Genomic DNA, 14,644 nt, shown 5'->3' on the forward strand with positions numbered 1-14,644 from the left:
AAACATCATTCATTTTCTCCTACTTATTTTATTCAGGTTGTATTCCAGCTGTCATAGGGCAAAAGTACACCCTGGACAGGTCGCCAGTCTGTTGGAGGGTTATTAGAGAGACTCAGACAACCACTCACACCAACAGCAACTAACCTAACCCCGCGCATGTCTTTGGAGTTCAACACCAGTCTGGCCGAATCACAGATAAGCAGGGTGTCTGTGCTGCAGAGCACAGCTGTGTCAGAGACTCTCGACATCAATGTAGCGTTAAGGATGCGGAGCGATGGGTGCACTAACACAATGTAAATATTAAAGTTCTCGCCATTGTCAATATGCTGTTGCGCCCTTGTTCGTATTATTGCAACCATATCTCTAGTCTAGCTTACCCTAAAAGTTTGGAGAGAATTGGTCTGTTAATAAACGCGATCGATTGTTTGGGACTGCTCTAGCCATCACGTCGCATAAACAACTCTACTTCCGGTGGGAAAACTAATTAAGGGTAAAGTCGCACTAATAACACCTACCACTCACGTTCATAAGCATACACTATGATCACTTCCGCGCAGTAACGTTGTAATAAATATAATCCCCGGTAAAGTCAATTAGCGAACACTACTGGCATGTAATGCCAATGACGACCATTTCACAAACTGTAGAAAATGCTCAAAATGTTGTCGGCACCAAAAGTGAAGGGCTGACAGTTGTGTTTATATACGAACCGTAAGCGCTAATGTTGGTTAGCATCAGCTAAAGCGAGGAAGTTTGACACTTGCAGAGACAGTGAACGCAGAGAGAGCTTAAAAACGCATTGTGGGTTTTTTTTTGTTTAGTCTTTGCTTCGTTGCGTTGATTTGGGATTTGATTTTTTTTTTTTTTTTTTTTTTTTTTGCATTAAGACGTTGCCCACAAAATTACAGATATAACGGTGACTTAGCTGCTCGTTGGATAAACCCATGGACCTTAGAAAAGATCAAAATTACTCGGATGTAAGCACCCGTGTATAACACAATAGGCAAAATTACGCTTGCTAACCTTTCCACATCACAGGCTTCACATTAAATAAACATTTTTTCAAATACTCACCATGATCTGAGACCGTTTAAATATTTTGTTACTCTGCAAATATGGCAGTATGAAGCTAAACCTTTAGCTTGACGGCTAAAGCAATGCTAAGATTTACACGGAAACGATCAGCGGACATCGTCAAAGTACTATTGGTCTACATTCTTCTTCTATGGTAGCAGACTGGGCAGAGTAACAGCCAACTTTAAACTGCGCCATCTGTTGGCACCAATTACAGTAGAAAACATTATTGCGACAACACGTTTTTTGGGGAAAATAACAGAGATTGAAACTTTATTGATAATTTGTCCAAGTTGAAAAATGCCCTCCTCCAAAAATATCACGTGACAACCTCATTGCCTTACAGAATTATGACGTCACACACGTAGAATCTTACCACCATTCTTCCCTTTGATCCGTTGACCCTTAAAACCTATAAATAGGGGTGAAGAGCAACGACTTTTAGTCCGTTTCTCGCAGCCTTGATGTGTGCAGCATTGAACCGTTCGCCAGAAAAGCCTTTTGAAATATTTGGATCCTTTGCAGTTGTAACTGTATCCAGACCCAACATGTCTCAAACAAATCCAAAGGGACAAGAAGTTGACCCATACGCTCTTCCCTGGGATGAGCCACTAGACTCTTCCCTTTCCTCTCTTCCTTGGTGTGACCAAGTGGAACTAGAGGAAAAGCGTTTGGAAGAAATGGAGGATGAAGCGCTCAGAAACACAGAGAAGATTAAGTTCTTGATGGAGGAAAATGAGCAAAAGAGCGCTCAACTAAAAAAGTTGTCATACCAGCTTCAAGAAAAGGAAGCTATTATTGAGGAGAAACAACAAGATCTCCATGACATGGACAAAAAGAACCAGGAGCTCCAAGGAAAGCTTGATGAAGCCCTGCAACAAAATAAAAAACTTGTCCAAGAGAAGAAACAAGACGGCACGAAGAAGAGAGGGCTGCACAGCAATCTCCAAGAAATGGAGCTAATGTACAGTGTATACAAAAAAAAGCTTGATCGCACACTGCTAGAAAATGAAAAGCTTCTCCAAGAGAAAAGGCAACAGGAGTTAAAAGAGAAAGAAATGCATTCCAAGCTTCAGAGCATCAAGCAACACAATGAAAGCTTGCAAGGAAAGCTTGATGAAGCTCTTCGACAAAATAGAAAACTCCTCCAAGAGAAGAAAGAAGATGGCATGAAGAAGAGAGGGCTGCACAGCAACCTCCGAGACATGGAGCTAATATACAATGTTGAGAAAAAAAGGCTTGATCGCACAGAGCAAGCAAATGAGAAGCTCCTCCAACAGAAAAGGGAACAAGGAATCAAACAAAAAGAAATGGATTCCAATCTTCAGAGCATCAAGCAACAAAATGAAAGCTTGCAAGGAAAGCTTGATGAAGCTCTGCGACAAAATAAAGGAATCCTTCAAGAGAAAGAGCAGCTGGACAGAAAGCAGGGAGACATGGAGTGCCAACTCCAGCTCATGGAGGGAAACAACAGGATGCTGCAGGTAAAGTTCAATGAGACACTGCACAAATATCAAGACCTGCTTCAAGAAAGAGAACAGCTGGTCAGTAAGCAGAGAGAAGAAAAACTTCTTCTCCAGGAGTTTGAGAAACAGGAGGCAACATCTAAAGTGCTGAAAGAAAGGTTGGAAGAAAAACAAGCTGAAATAGAAGAAGTGGAGAAAAAATGCAACAAGCTGCAGAAGCAAAACACCGAAACAATCGAGGAGCTGAAAATCCTCATCCTCGAGAAAAAGGTGCTCGTGGAAGAGCAGCTGAAGAAAAAGAAAAAACGCTTCTGCTTCTTCTGGAGGAAGAACACTCCTTCTTTCACTACTGCCAATGTCACCTCTTCTTCCCCCACCTCTGCTCCAGCTTAATTCCCCCCCCCCTCCCCTTAACTACTAACACCTCTCCCATCTCCCTCCCCTCTTTTCACAATCACCCCCCAACCAGTCCCGACAGTTGACTGCCCCCTCTAGAGCCTGGTTCTGTCATAGGTTTCTTCCTTTAAAGGGAGTTTTTCCTATCCACTGTCGCCTAGTGCTTGCTCAGAGGGGATTGTTGGGGTTTTCTCTCCTCTCTCCCTTTACATCCCACCCACCCCCACCTTTTCTTTTTTCTTAATAATTGAACAATAAAAACAATTGGCCGCTAATTAAATGTGTCAAATCAATGTCTTTATTCAAGAATACAAGAAATGGGTAATAGCTGCATGTGTGTTTGTGTGTGTGCATAATATGCATACTTTACGTGTTGGATCCAAATCCCACAAGGAATTAAATAAAACAAGAAGACAAATAAAAACAAATATTTCTCTCCCTTCCCAGGTCAGGAATCAGGATGAGGAAGAAATGAGGTCAGATCAGTGCAGGTTTTTGCACTACTGACATAAAGTTTCTGCTGATTAAAAAAAGTATGTCGATATTTCTGAAATACATTTGCAAACAAATAACTTTGACAACTTGTGTTTTTTCATAAAAGAAAAAAGAAAAATCAGAGAGCAGAGCTGGTAAAACAGCTTAGCTCCGCAGGTTACAGGAGATCAGATGCCAAATACTTTTCATGACAGTCTTCGTTATTGCATAAATCTCCCCTTTTATCATTGATCAGTAAATCACTGCATATACATTCATCTAACCGTTATAATTTCATGAGTAAAGACTCTCAGATGACTGAATGGCGGTTTTAGTAAATGTTGAACTTTATTGTGATTTCTATTTTTAGAATCAATAGCACACATTTTGATTTCGTTTTGCAAGCTGGTGATTTCACACAGATCCACTGCCCAAACGTGCCTTTGAGTTTTTCATCATTTAACAAGAATAGGCTCAGGCAATCATTGTGTAATTAGGCTTTGGGAAGGTCTGGGGACAGGTATGATGGTGGTGGTTTTAAAGCACTGTGGCACAACAGCTTGACTCAGGGAGATGTTAAAGATGCCCGCTAGGACATCAGTCAGCTGGTCAGCACGGGCTCCGAGCACGCGTCCAGGTATATTGTCTGGTCCAGCAGCTTTGTGTGGGTTGACTTTAGTGAGAGTCCTTCTCACACTGGCCGTGGACAGGGACAGCACTTGGTTGTCTGGCAAGGGGGTGGCCCTCTATAGTCCATCTTGCGTCCCACTTAAACAAGTGCGTGTTCACACTGCCCCTGGATGTCCTGGCCTCTGAGGTTAAGGTGTACGGCTCCTGGTTGTCAACTGACCAATTTATCATGGCAAAGTCTGTGGTGGACAAAAGATAAGAGGCTGATTATAAAAATGATCCATGCACGCCTTATGACCTACAGCATGTACAGTTAACACAGCTAAATGGCTGTGAAATTGTAAAATTACTTTTGAAATAAAGCTATTCAAAGTCAATTAACTGTGACTATAATAATAGCAATGTTAGCCAGCAAACAAAACGTTAGCACTAATTAAAATAAGCTGCTAGGTGATGTTACTGTTTCAAGTTCTCTCATTGTTTGACATGTAGGGCAGATATTTTGGTGACACTGAGATTAGCCAGACACTAAACAGCAGTGTAATATCAACGCTAGATTAGATGTTTTCTAATCCGATAAAATGACATTATTCCTGTTTATAGAAGATGTTTGTCGTCTGTTTGTTTGACTGACAGGAACAGGAAATAGTGGTTGGAAATTACTGTTGGTGTTACATGAGGGTAAAGAAGGGCTTTAAGCACCTGGGTAAAAACTGGACCCATGATGAAACACTACAACAAGTACAACATATTCTTCAGTTTTAATATGTGACCATACTGTGCAGACTGCTGATGAGTTACACGGTTACATTTCATTAATCATTGTTAAACTAAAGTGGTAAGCAGTTACTTTATCCTTTCACTTAAAACTTCCAGGAAAAACACTACCTTGGCTACTTTTGTGCTTACATTTGATCTATGCTGGGTCACTACTTTTGCACTATAATGCTGCTGCTGACACCTTGGTTCACACTGACAATTAGAAAAAAGCTGATATGAAAAGAAGGATGGAAAATGCCTGGAATTTAGTTACACTTGCAAATACTGCTGCCTCCAAACTGCAAGCATCAATAAAATGTTACAGTATTGTTTTCTAGATCTGTGCATATATCCTTATTGGTAGTTTTCTCGAAATAGAAGCTCTTCATTTAAAAAAAAAACAAACTCTGATAACATTGCTGAAGCTAGCGCCCACCCCTACTGCACGTACTGCAAATATAAAACTGATATATACTTACATCATGAAGCAGTTGATGTCTGGTTTCTGACAAATACAGTAAAGAGGTGCGTTCTCCCCCTCCATACCAGTGTTCTCAGGCACTGGTACATGGTCAGTGTCAGACACTTCACTGTCCTACAACATACCACATAGGACCACATTAGAAATGACATGTATGTAGACATGCTAATTATACCTGGCTAAATGGATGCAGTAACAAAATGTTACTTAACTACTCTAGTTATTAGTTTCCAGATGTGTGCAGTTGCTCCAGTCTTACTGACAGTATACTGTTTCAAACACCAGTGCCAACATTTTATTTTTTAAATCTTAGTATGATTCTGCACCAAGACTTGTGGCCTGTTGCTCGGTAACTTATTGTCTGACTACATTAACTACAGTTCATAAACATCATTCATTTTCTCCTACTTATTTTATTCAGGTTGTATTCCAGCTGTCATAGGGCAAAAGTACACCCTGGACAGGTCGCCAGTCTGTTGGAGGGTTATTAGAGAGACTCAGACAACCACTCACACCAACAGCCAACTAACCTAACCCCGCGCATGTCTTTGGAGTTCAACACCAGTCTGGCCGAATCACAGATAAGCAGGGTGTCTGTGCTGCAGAGCACAGCTGTGTCAGAGACTCTCGACATCAATGTAGCGTTAAGGATGCGGAGCGATGGGTGCACTAACGTAATGAAATTATGAGAGTGATCGTCATTGTCTCTATGTTGTTGCGCTCTTATTCGTATTACTGAAACCATATATCTATTCTAGCTCACCCTAAAACTGTGGAGAAAATTGATCTGTTAATAAACGTGGTCAATTATTTGGGAATGTTCTGGCAAGAATGTCGCATTCTTCCGGTGGGGAAACTAATCATAATACATAATAATTATAATAATAATAACAATAATAAATATAATCACCGGTAAAGTCAGTTAGCGAACACTACTGGCATGTAATGCCAATGACGACCATTTCACAAACTGTCGAAAATGCTCAAAATGTTGTCGGCACCAAAAGTGAAGGGCTGACAGTTGTGTTTATATACGAACCGTAAGCGCTAATGTTGGTTAGCATCAGCTAAAGCGAGGAAGTTTGACACTTGCAGAGACAGTGAACGCAGAGAGAGCTTAAAAACGCATTGTGGGTTTTTTTTTGTTTAGTCTTTGCTTCGTTGCGTTGATTTGGGATTTGATTTTTTTTTTTTTTTTTTTTTTTTTTGCATTAAGACGTTGCACACAAAATTACAGATATAACGGTGACTTAGCTGCTCGTTGGATAAACCCATGGACCTTAGAAAAGATCAAAATTACTCGGATGTAAGCACCCGTGTATAACACAATAGGCAAAATTACGCTTGCTAACCTTTCCACATCACAGGCTTCACATTAAATAAACATTTTTTCAAATACTCACCATGATCTGAGACCGTTTAAATATTTTGTTACTCTGCAAATATGGCAGTATGAAGCTAAACCTTTAGCTTGACGGCTAAAGCAATGCTAAGATTTACACGGAAACGATCAGCGGACATCGTCAAAGTACTATTGGTCTACATTCTTCTTCTATGGTAGCAGACTGGGCAGAGTAACAGCCAACTTTAAACTGCGCCATCTGTTGGCACCAATTACAGTAGAAAACATTATTGCGACAACACGTTTTTTGGGGAAAATAACAGAGATTGAAACTTTATTGATAATTTGTCCAAGTTGAAAAATGCCCTCCTCCAAAAATATCACGTGACAACCTCATTGCCTTACAGAATTATGACGTCACACACGTAGAATCTTACCACCATTCTTTCCTTTGATCCGTTGACCCTTAAAACCTATAAATAGGGGTGAAGAGCAACGACTTTTAGTCCGTTTCTCGCAGCCTTGATGTGTGCAGCATTGAACCGTTCGCCAGAAAAGCCTTTTGAAATATTTGGATCCTTTGCAGTTGTAACTGTATCCAGACCCAACATGTCTCAAACAAATCCAAAGGGACAAGAAGTTGACCCATACGCTCTTCCCTGGGATGAGCCACTAGACTCTTCCCTTTCCTCTCTTCCTTGGTGTGACCAAGTGGAACTAGAGGAAAAGCGTTTGGAAGAAATGGAGGATGAAGCGCTCAGAAACACAGAGAAGATTAAGTTCTTGATGGAGGAAAATGAGCAAAAGAGCGCTCAACTAAAAAAGTTGTCATACCAGCTTCAAGAAAAGGAAGCTATTATTGAGGAGAAACAACAAGATCTCCATGACATGGACAAAAAGAACCAGGAGCTCCAAGGAAAGCTTGATGAAGCCCTGCAACAAAATAAAAAACTTGTCCAAGAGAAGAAACAAGACGGCACGAAGAAGAGAGGGCTGCACAGCAATCTCCAAGAAATGGAGCTAATGTACAGTGTATACAAAAAAAAGCTTGATCGCACACTGCTAGAAAATGAAAAGCTTCTCCAAGAGAAAAGGCAACAGGAGTTAAAAGAGAAAGAAATGCATTCCAAGCTTCAGAGCATCAAGCAACACAATGAAAGCTTGCAAGGAAAGCTTGATGAAGCTCTTCGACAAAATAGAAAACTCCTCCAAGAGAAGAAAGAAGATGGCATGAAGAAGAGAGGGCTGCACAGCAACCTCCGAGACATGGAGCTAATATACAATGTTGAGAAAAAAAGGCTTGATCGCACAGAGCAAGCAAATGAGAAGCTCCTCCAACAGAAAAGGGAACAAGGAATCAAACAAAAAGAAATGGATTCCAATCTTCAGAGCATCAAGCAACAAAATGAAAGCTTGCAAGGAAAGCTTGATGAAGCTCTGCGACAAAATAAAGGAATCCTTCAAGAGAAAGAGCAGCTGGACAGAAAGCAGGGAGACATGGAGTGCCAACTCCAGCTCATGGAGGGAAACAACAGGATGCTGCAGGTAAAGTTCAATGAGACACTGCACAAATATCAAGACCTGCTTCAAGAAAGAGAACAGCTGGTCAGTAAGCAGAGAGAAGAAAAACTTCTTCTCCAGGAGTTTGAGAAACAGGAGGCAACATCTAAAGTGCTGAAAGAAAGGTTGGAAGAAAAACAAGCTGAAATAGAAGAAGTGGAGAAAAAATGCAACAAGCTGCAGAAGCAAAACACCGAAACAATCGAGGAGCTGAAAATCCTCATCCTCGAGAAAAAGGTGCTCGTGGAAGAGCAGCTGAAGAAAAAGAAAAAACGCTTCTGCTTCTTCTGGAGGAAGAACACTCCTTCTTTCACTACTGCCAATGTCACCTCTTCTTCCCCCACCTCTGCTCCAGCTTAATTCCCCCCCCCCTCCCCTTAACTACTAACACCTCTCCCATCTCCCTCCCCTCTTTTCACAGTCACCCTCCAACCAGTCCCGACAGTTGACTGCCCCCTCTAGAGCCTGGTTCTGTCATAGGTTTCTTCCTTTAAAGGGAGTTTTTCCTATCCACTGTCGCCTAGTGCTTGCTCAGAGGGGATTGTTGGGGTTTTCTCTCCTCTCTCCCTTTACATCCCACCCACCCCCACCTTTTCTTTTTTCTTAATAATTGAACAATAAAAACAATTGGCTGCTAATTAAATGTGTCAAATCAATGTCTTTATTCAAGAATACAAGAAATGGGTAATAGCTGCATGTGTGTTTGTGTGTGTGCATAATATGCATACTTTACGTGTTGGATCCAAATCCCACAAGGAATTAAATAAAACAAGAAGACAAATAAAAACAAATATTTCTCTCCCTTCCCAGGTCAGGAATCAGGATGAGGAAGAAATGAGGTCAGATCAGTGCAGGTTTTTGCACTACTGACATAAAGTTTCTGCTGATTAAAAAAAAGTATGTCGATATTTCTGAAATACATTTGCAAACAAATAACTTTGACAACTTGTGTTTTTTCATAAAAGAAAAATCAGAGAGCAGAGCTGGTAAAACAGCTTAGCTCCGCAGGTTACAGGAGATCAGATGCCAAATACTTTTCATGACAGTCTTCGTTATTGCATAAATCTCCCCTTTTATCATTGATCAGTAAATCACTGCATATACATTCATCTAACCGTTATAATTTCATGAGTAAAGATTCTCAGATGACTGAATGGCGGTTTTAGTAAATGTTGAACTTTATTGTGATTTCTATTTTTAGAATCAATAGCACACATTTTGATTTAGTTTTGCAAGCTGGTGATTTCACACAGATCCACTGCCCAAACGTGCCTTTGAGTTTTTCATCATTTAACAAGAATAGGCTCAGGCAATCATTGTGTAATTAGGCTTTGGGAAGGTCTGGGGACAGGTATGATGGTGGTGGTTTTAAAGCACTGTGGCACAACAGCTTGACTCAGGGAGATGTTAAAGATGCCCGCTAGGACATCAGTCAGCTGGTCAGCACGGGCTCCGAGCACGCGTCCAGGTATATTGTCTGGTCCAGCAGCTTTGTGTGGGTTGACTTTAGTGAGAGTCCTTCTCACACTGGCCGTGGACAGGGACAGCACTTGGTTGTCTGGCAAGGGGGTGGCCCTCTATAGTCCATCTTGCGTCCCACTTAAACAAGTGCGTGTTCACACTGCCCCTGGATGTCCTGGCCTCTGAGGTTAAGGTGTACGGCTCCTGGTTGTCAACTGACCAATTTATCATGGCAAAGTCTGTGGTGGACAAAAGATAAGAGGCTGATTATAAAAATGATCCATGCACGCCTTATGACCTACAGCATGTACAGTTAACACAGCTAAATGGCTGTGAAATTGTAAAATTACTTTTGAAATAAAGCTATTCAAAGTCAATTAACTGTGACTATAATAATAGCAATGTTAGCCAGCAAACAAAACGTTAGCACTAATTAAAATAAGCTGCTAGGTGATGTTACTGTTTCAAGTTCTCTCATTGTTTGACATGTAGGGCAGATATTTTGGTGACACTGAGATTAGCCAGACACTAAACAGCAGTGTAATATCAACGCTAGATTAGATGTTTTCTAATCCGATAAAATGACATTATTCCTGTTTATAGAAGATGTTTGTCGTCTGTTTGTTTGACTGACAGGAACAGGAAATAGTGGTTGGAAATTACTGTTGGTGTTACATGAGGGTAAAGAAGGGCTTTAAGCACCTGGGTAAAAACTGGACCCATGATGAAACACTACAACAAGTACAACATATTCTTCAGTTTTAATATGTGACCATACTGTGCAGACTGCTGATGAGTTACACGGTTACATTTCATTAATCATTGTTAAACTAAAGTGGTAAGCAGTTACTTTATCCTTTCACTTAAAACTTCCAGGAAAAACACTACCTTGGCTACTTTTGTGCTTACATTTGATCTATGCTGGGTCACTACTTTTGCACTATAATGCTGCTGCTGACACCTTGGTTCACACTGACAATTAGAAAAAAGCTGATATGAAAAGAAGGATGGAAAATGCCTGGAATTTAGTTACACTTGCAAATACTGCTTCCTCCAAACTGCAAGCATCAATAAAATGTTACAGTATTGTTTTCTAGATCTGTGCATATATCCTTATTGGTAGTTTTCTCGAAATAGAAGATCTTCATTTAAAAAAAAAAAACAAACTCTGATAACATTGCTGAAGCTAGCGCCCACCCCTACTGCACGTACTGCAAATATAAAACTGATATATACTTACATCATGAAGCAGTTGATGTCTGGTTTCCGACAAATACAGTAAAGAGGTGCGTTCTCCCCCTCCATACCAGTGTTCTCAGGCACTGGTACATGGTCAGTGTCAGACACTTCACTGTCCTACAACATACCACATAGGACCACATTAGAAATGACATGTATGTAGACATGCTAATTATACCTGGCTAAATGGATGCAGTAACAAAATGTTACTTAACTACTCTAGTTATTAGTTTCCAGATGTGTGCAGTTGCTCCAGTCTTACTGACAGTATACTGTTTCAAACACCAGTGCCAACATTTTATTTTTTAAATCTTAGTATGATTCTGCACCAAGACTTGTGGCCTGTTGCTCGGTAACTTATTGTCTGACTACATTAACTACAGTTCATAAACATCATTCATTTTCTCCTACTTATTTTATTCAGGTTGTATTCCAGCTGTCATAGGGCAAAAGTACACCCTGGACAGGTCGCCAGTCTGTTGGAGGGTTATTAGAGAGACTCAGACAACCACTCACACCAACAGCCAACTAACCTAACCCCGCGCATGTCTTTGGAGTTCAACACCAGTCTGGCCGAATCACAGATAAGCAGGGTGTCTGTGCTGCAGAGCACAGCTGTGTCAGAGACTCTCGACATCAATGTAGCGTTAAGGATGCGGAGCGATGGGTGCACTAACGTAATGAAATTATGAGAGTGATCGTCATTGTCTCTATGTTGTTGCGCTCTTATTCGTATTACTGAAACCATATATCTATTCTAGCTCACCCTAAAACTGTGGAGAAAATTGATCTGTTAATAAACGTGGTCAATTATTTGGGAATGTTCTGGCAAGAATGTCGCATTCTTCCGGTGGGGAAACTAATCATAATACATAATAATTATAATAATAATAACAATAATAAATATAATCACCGGTAAAGTCAGTTAGCGAACACTACTGGCATGTAATGCCAATGACGACCATTTCACAAACTGTCGAAAATGCTCAAAATGTTGTCGGCACCAAAAGTGAAGGGCTGACAGTTGTGTTTATATACGAACCGTAAGCGCTAATGTTGGTTAGCATCAGCTAAAGCGAGGAAGTTTGACACTTGCAGAGACAGTGAACGCAGAGAGAGCTTAAAAACGCATTGTGGGGTTTTTTTTGTTTAGTCTTTGCTTCGTTGCGTTGATTTGGGATTTGATTTTTTTTTTTTTTTTTTTTTTTTTTGCATTAAGACGTTGCACACAAAATTACAGATATAACGGTGACTTAGCTGCTCGTTGGATAAACCCATGGACCTTAGAAAAGATCAAAATTACTCGGATGTAAGCACCCGTGTATAACACAATAGGCAAAATTACGCTTGCTAACCTTTCCACATCACAGGTTTCACATTAAATAAACATTTTTTCAAATACTCACCATGATCTGAGACCGTTTAAATATTTTGTTACTCTGCAAATATGGCAGTATGAAGCTAAACCTTTAGCTTGACGGCTAAAGCAATGCTAAGATTTACACGGAAACGATCAGCGGACATCGTCAAAGTACTATTGGTCTACATTCTTCTTCTATGGTAGCAGACTGGGCAGAGTAACAGCCAACTTTAAACTGCGCCATCTGTTGGCACCAATTACAGTAGAAAACATTATTGCGACAACACGTTTTTTGGGGAAAATAACAGAGATTGAAACTTTATTGATAATTTGTCCAAGTTGAAAAATGCCCTCCTCCAAAAATATCACGTGACAACCTCATTGCCTTACAGAATTATGACGTCACACACGTAGAATCTTACCACCATTCTTTCCTTTGATCCGTTGACCCTTAAAACCTATAAATAGGGGTGAAGAGCAACGACTTTTAGTCCGTTTCTCGCAGCCTTGATGTGTGCAGCATTGAACCGTTCGCCAGAAAAGCCTTTTGAAATATTTGGATCCTTTGCAGTTGTAACTGTATCCAGACCCAACATGTCTCAAACAAATCCAAAGGGACAAGAAGTTGACCCATACGCTCTTCCCTGGGATGAGCCACTAGACTCTTCCCTTTCCTCTCTTCCTTGGTGTGACCAAGTGGAACTAGAGGAAAAGCGTTTGGAAGAAATGGAGGATGAAGCGCTCAGAAACACAGAGAAGATTAAGTTCTTGATGGAGGAAAATGAGCAAAAGAGCGCTCAACTAAAAAAGTTGTCATACCAGCTTCAAGAAAAGGAAGCTATTATTGAGGAGAAACAACAAGATCTCCATGACATGGACAAAAAGAACCAGGAGCTCCAAGGAAAGCTTGATGAAGCCCTGCAACAAAATAAAAAACTTGTCCAAGAGAAGAAACAAGACGGCACGAAGAAGAGAGGGCTGCACAGCAATCTCCAAGAAATGGAGCTAATGTACAGTGTATACAAAAAAAAGCTTGATCGCACACTGCTAGAAAATGAAAAGCTTCTCCAAGAGAAAAGGCAACAGGAGTTAAAAGAGAAAGAAATGCATTCCAAGCTTCAGAGCATCAAGCAACACAATGAAAGCTTGCAAGGAAAGCTTGATGAAGCTCTTCGACAAAATAGAAAACTCCTCCAAGAGAAGAAAGAAGATGGCATGAAGAAGAGAGGGCTGCACAGCAACCTCCGAGACATGGAGCTAATATACAATGTTGAGAAAAAAAGGCTTGATCGCACAGAGCAAGCAAATGAGAAGCTCCTCCAACAGAAAAGGGAACAAGGAATCAAACAAAAAGAAATGGATTCCAATCTGCAGAGCATCAAGCAACAAAATGAAAGCTTGCAAGGAAAGCTTGATGAAGCTCTGCGACAAAATAAAGAAATCCTTCAAGAGAAAGAGCAGCTGGACAGAAAGCAGGGAGACATGGAGTGCCAACTCCAGCTCATGGAGGGAAACAACAGGATGCTGCAGGTAAAGTTCAATGAGACACTGCACAAATATCAAGACCTGCTTCAAGAAAGAGAACAGCTGGTCAGTAAGCAGAGAGAAGAAAAACATCTTCTCCAGGAGTTTGAGAAACAGGAGGCAACATCTAAAGTGCTGAAAGAAAAGTTGGAAGAAAAACAAGCTGAAATAGAAGAAGTGGAGAAAAAATGCAACAAGCTGCAGAAGCAAAACACCGAAACAATCGAGGAGCTGAAAATCCTCATCCTCGAGAAAAAGGTGCTCGTGGAAGAGCAGCTGAAGAAAAAGAAAAAACGCTTCTGCTTCTTCTGGAGGAAGAACACTCCTTCTTTCACTACTGCCAATGTCACCTCTTCTTCCCCCACCTCTGCTCCAGCTTAATTCCCCCCCCCCTCCCCTTAACTACTAACACCTCTCCCATCTCCCTCCCCTCTTTTCACAATCACCCCCCAACCAGTCCCGACAGTTGACTGCCCCCTCTAGAGCCTGGTTCTGTCATAGGTTTCTTCCTTTAAAGGGAGTTTTTCCTATCCACTGTCGCCTAGTGCTTGCTCAGAGGGGATTGTTGGGGTTTTCTCTCCTCTCTCCCTTTACATCCCACCCACCCCCACCTTTTCTTTTTTCTTAATAATTGAACAATAAAAACAATTGGCCGCTAATTAAATGTGTCAAATCAATGTCTTTATTCAAGAATACAAGAAATGGGTAATAGCTGCATGTGTGTTTGTGTGTGTGCATAATATGCATACTTTACGTGTTGGATCCAAATCCCACAAGGAATTAAATAAAACAAGAAGACAAATAAAAACAAATATTTCTCTCCCTTCCCAGGTCAGGAATCAGGATGAGGAAGAAATGAGGTCAGATCAGTGCAGGTT

General features: G+C 40.8%; 2 long non-coding RNA genes across 2 annotated transcripts; both read right to left on the reverse strand.

Moving 5' to 3' along the window:
- Nucleotides 1–3,430: 3,430 nt before the first annotated feature.
- LOC308388930 lies at nucleotides 3,431–6,974 on the reverse strand. Its single transcript, XR_013970195.1, has 3 exons — nucleotides 6,684–6,974; nucleotides 5,279–5,394; nucleotides 3,431–4,279 (listed from the first exon to the last, which is right to left on the reverse strand). It is a non-coding gene; the product is annotated as an uncharacterized lncRNA (long non-coding RNA).
- A 1,857-nt stretch (nucleotides 6,975–8,831) lies between these two features.
- Nucleotides 8,832–12,579, reverse strand: LOC308388995. The gene is made up of 3 exons (XR_013970203.1): nucleotides 12,289–12,579; nucleotides 10,884–10,999; nucleotides 8,832–9,882 (listed from the first exon to the last, which is right to left on the reverse strand). It is a non-coding gene; the product is annotated as an uncharacterized lncRNA (long non-coding RNA).
- Between the last annotated feature and the right edge of the window lie 2,065 nt (nucleotides 12,580–14,644).

The sequence above is a fragment of the Rhamphochromis sp. 'chilingali' genome, assembly GCF_963969265.1.
Source record: "Rhamphochromis sp. 'chilingali' genome assembly, chromosome: 21".
Classification (NCBI taxonomy): Eukaryota; Metazoa; Chordata; class Actinopteri; order Cichliformes; family Cichlidae; genus Rhamphochromis; species Rhamphochromis sp. 'chilingali'.